The 4,777-nt window shown below is 41.4% G+C and overlaps 1 pseudogene; it reads left to right on the top strand.

Annotated features, from left to right (window-relative positions):
- The first annotated feature begins 1,943 nt into the window (after positions 1-1,943).
- LOC128309279 (uncharacterized) lies at positions 1,944-2,701 on the top strand (annotated as a pseudogene).
- The last annotated feature ends 2,076 nt before the right edge of the window (positions 2,702-4,777 follow it).

Here is a 4,777-nt window from a genome sequence, read left to right as displayed (position 1 = left end):
CAAAAACTGTCTATTTCAACTTAATTCGTCCATCCAAAACGAACTTTGTACTTTGCTATGAAGTTCCACCAGGAATGAGTTTTCATGCAAAAACTGTCTATTTCAACTAAATTGATCCATCCAAAATGAACTTTGTACTTTGCTATGAAGTTCCACCAGGAATGAGTTTTTATGCAAAAACTGTCTATTTCAACTTAATTCGTCCATCCAAAACGAACTTTGTACTTTGCTATGAAGTTCCACCAGGAATGAGTTTTCATGCAAAAACTGTCTATTTCAACTAACTTTGTCCATCCAAAACGAACTTTGTACTTTGCTATGAAGTTCCACCAGGAATGAGTTTTCATGCAAAAACTGTCTATTTCAACTAAATTGATCCATCCAAAACGAACTTTGTACTTTGCTATGAAGTTCCACCAGGAATGAGTTTTCATGCAAAAATTATCTATTTCAACTAACTTTGTCCATCCAAAACGAACTTTGTACTTTGCTATGAAGTTCCACCAGGAATGAGTTTTCATGCAAAAACTGTCTATTTCAACTAACTTTGTCCATCCAAAACGAGCTTTGTACTTTGCTATGAAGTTCCACCAGGAATGAGTTTTTATGCAAAAACTGTCTATTTCAACTAACTTTGTCCATCCAAAACGAACTTTGTACTTTGCTATGAAGTTCCACCAGGAATGAGTTTTCATGCAAAAACTGTCTATTTCAACTAACTTTGTCCATCCAAAACGAACTTTGTACTTTGCTATGAAGTTCCACCAGGAATGAGTTTTCATGCAAAAACTGTCTATTTCAACTAACTTTGTCCATCCAAAACGAACTTTGTACTTTGCTATGAAGTTCTACCAGGAATGAGTTTTCATGCAAAAACTGTCTATTTCAACTAAATTGATCCATCCAAAACGAACTTTGTACTTTCCTATGAAGTTCCACCAGGAATGAGTTTTTATGCAAAAACTGTCTATTTCAACTAACTTTGTCCATCCAAAACGAACTTTGTACTTTGCTATGAAGTTCCACCAGGAATGAGTTTTCATGCAAAAACTGTCTATTTCAACTAACTTTGTCCATCCAAAACGAACTTTGTACTTTGCTATGAAGTTCCACCAGGAATGAGTTTTCATGCAAAAACTGTCTATTTCAACTAACTTTGTCCATCCAAAACGAACTTTGTACTTTGCTATGAAGTTCCACCAGGAATGAGTTTTCATGCAAAAACTGTTGTTGCGTCCAGCAACGATGCCCTTTTCGTCGATTAAGAAAGCTAGAAGTTTCTTTAATATCTAGCTTTATTTTAAAACATTAAAAAATTCAATTCTGCTTTCTGCGATAAAAAGAGGCCTGGTGCCTCTTTGCACGCACTTTTATCCTTTTTCTTTCCTCCCGATAGCGGTCATTACTCCTTCCTAGATTCATCCGAACCTCCGAAGGATCGAGCGGTTCGGATGAACGGCCCTAAGCCTGACCGACGTATCGTTTCGCCCTCTCTCTCGACAGTCTTTTTCGCCCCGCTGTCTGCTGTCAAAACGAGGACCGCTGTTAATAAACAACACTGGCCCCCGGTGTTTGACCACGTTAAACACCTCCGTGCGGTTCAACGTTAATAGTTGCGATTTTTACAGCAGGTCGTTCCAAAATCTTCCGGTTTCCTAACTGCACATGCACTCGACGAACTACGCCGTCTTTCGATGGTATTAGCTTGACGATTCTTCCTTTGGGCCAACATCCTCTTGGTAGAGCGTCATCCACCACTAGCACTAGGTCTCCTTCCATCAGAGGTGGTTGAGGCTGAAACCATTTGCTGCGACGAGTAAGCGTAGGCAAGTATGAGGCTACCCACCGTCGCCAAAACTGATCCGTATAAAGTTGTGATGTTTTCCAGCTGTTTTTTAATGCTGCGGAAGAGTCGTCAAACTTATTTATTGCTTTTGCCCCAGAAGATGATCCCAGTAGAAAATGATTGGGTGTTAGTGGAGCTTCTTCTTCATTATCAACTGATACGTGTGTTAGTGGACGCGTGTTGACTATGTGTTCGACCTCGATCAACCAGTTGGCGAAAATAGCGTCTGTTGGTGTTCTCGTAAACTGCATACTGGAAAGAGTGCGTTTTACAGATTGTACCAATCTCTCCCATGCACCGCCGAAGTGTGGAGCTCCAGGAGGGTTGTATCTCCACTTCGTATCGGGAAGATATACTGCATCAATCAGCTCTTCGTAGTCAATTTGCTTAGCAGCGTCCTTCAACTCACGATCAGCGCCGATGAAATTTGTTCCTCGGTCCGTCACGATTTCGATCGGAGTACCTCTGCGCGCGATGAAATTGCGTAGTGCGATGATGCAGGCGCTTGTATTCAAACTATAGGCTACCTCTATATGTATTGCTCGAATTGTTAGGCACGTAAACAGTACGCCCCAGCGTTTCTCTTGTCTACGTCCGTTAGCAACCAAAAAGGGGCCAAAATAATCAATTCCGGTATAGGAAAACGGTCTGGTGAACGGTGACAATCGTGCTAGAGGCAACTCATTCATTACGGGCGATCTTGGGAACGCTTGTCGAATCCTGCATATAAAGCAATTGCTTCTCACTCTGTGACACGCGCTTCTTAATGCAGGTATGTCAAACCGCTGCCGCACTTCGTTCATGACCGTTTGATGATTTTGGTGTTTATATTTCCAGTGAAATTCTGCTACCACCAGATCAGTCACCCAGGACCTTTTTGGAAGAATTATCGGCCTCTTTGTATCGTCACCTACATAACGACAGGCATCGATTCTTCCACGTACACGTAAAATATCGTTTTCTACTGGGATCATCTTCTGGGGCAAAAGCAATAAATAAGTTTGACGACTCTTCCGCAGCATTAAAAAACAGCTGGAAAACATCACAACTTTATACGGATCAGTTTTGGCGACGGTGGGTAGCCTCATACTTGCCTACGCTTACTCGTCGCAGCAAATGGTTTCAGCCTCAACCACCTCTGATGGAAGGAGACCTAGTGCTAGTGGTGGATGACGCTCTACCAAGAGGATGTTGGCCCAAAGGAAGAATCGTCAAGCTAATACCATCGAAAGACGGCGTAGTTCGTCGAGTGCATGTGCAGTTAGGAAACCGGAAGATTTTGGAACGACCTGCTGTAAAAATCGCAACTATTAACGTTGAACCGCACGGAGGTGTTTAACGTGGTCAAACACCGGGGGCCAGTGTTGTTTATTAACAGCGGTCCTCGTTTTGACAGCAGACAGCGGGGCGAAAAAGACTGTCGAGAGAGAGGGCGAAACGATACGTCGGTCAGGCTTAGGGCCGTTCATCCGAACCGCTCGATCCTTCGGAGGTTCGGATGAATCTAGGAAGGAGTAATGACCGCTATCGGGAGGAAAGAAAAAGGATAAAAGTGCGTGCAAAGAGGCACCAGGCCTCTTTTTATCGCAGAAAGCAGAATTGAATTTTTTAATGTTTTAAAATAAAGCTAGATATTAAAGAAACTTCTAGCTTTCTTAATCGACGAAAAGGGCATCGTTGCTGGACGCAACAGTTTCTTCAATTGTCTTCAACGGTACGGTGAGGTGATAGTTGTTCATGCCGATTAGAATGCGTGGAGGAGTAGCTGCGTACTGGGCTAACGAGACTCGAACGAACGAATTTTTTAAACTGTTGCGTCCAGCAACGATGCCCTTTTCGTCGATTAAGAAAGCTAGAAGTTTCTTTAATATCTAGCTTTATTTTAAAACATTAAAAAATTCAATTCTGCTTTCTGCGATAAAAAGAGGCCTGGTGCCTCTTTGCACGCACTTTTATCCTTTTTCTTTCCTCCCGATAGCGGTCATTACTCCTTCCTAGATTCATCCGAACCTCCGAAGGATCGAGCGGTTCGGATGAACGGCCCTAAGCCTGACCGACGTATCGTTTCGCCCTCTCTCTCGACAGTCTTTTTCGCCCCGCTGTCTGCTGTCAAAACGAGGACCGCTGTTAATAAACAACAACTGTCTATTTCAACTAAATTGATCCATCCAAAACGAACTTTGTACTTTGCTATTAAGTTCCACCAGGAATGAGTTTTTATGCAAAAACTGTCTATTTCAACTTAATTCGTCCATCCAAAACGAACTTTGTACTTTGCTATGAAGTTCCACCAGGAATGAGTTTTCATGCAAAAACTGTCTATTTCAACTAAATTGATCCATCCAAAACGAACTTTGTACTTTGCTATTAAGTTCCACCAGGAATGAGTTTTTATGCAAAAACTGTCTATTTCAACTAACTTTGTCCATCCAAAACGAACTTTGTACTTTGCTATGAAGTTCCACCAGGAATGAGTTTTCATGCAAAAACTGTCTATTTCAACTAAATTGATCCATCCAAAACGAACTTTGTACTTTGCTATGAAGTTCCACCAGGAATGAGTTTTCATGCAAAAACTGTCTATTTCAACTAACTTTGTCCATCCAAAACGAACTTTGTACTTTGCTATGAAGTTCCACCAGGAATGAGTTTTCATGCAAAAACTGTCTATTTCAACTAAATTGATCCATCCAAAACGAACTTTGTACTTTGCTATGAAGTTCCACCAGGAATGAGTTTTTATGCAAAAACTGTCTATTTCAACTAACTTTGTCCATCCAAAACGAACTTTGTACTTTGCTATGAAGTTCCACCAGGAATGAGTTTTCATGCAAAAACTGTCTATTTCTACTAAATTGATCCATCCAAAACGAACTTTGTACTTTGCTATGAAGTTCCACCAGGAATGAGTTTTCATGCAAAAACTGTCTA

Source organism: Anopheles moucheti, unplaced genomic scaffold, assembly GCF_943734755.1.
Source record: "Anopheles moucheti unplaced genomic scaffold, idAnoMoucSN_F20_07 putative_Y_4, whole genome shotgun sequence".
Taxonomy (NCBI): Eukaryota; Metazoa; Arthropoda; class Insecta; order Diptera; family Culicidae; genus Anopheles; species Anopheles moucheti.
This window is presented reverse-complemented; position numbering and strand designations above follow the sequence as displayed.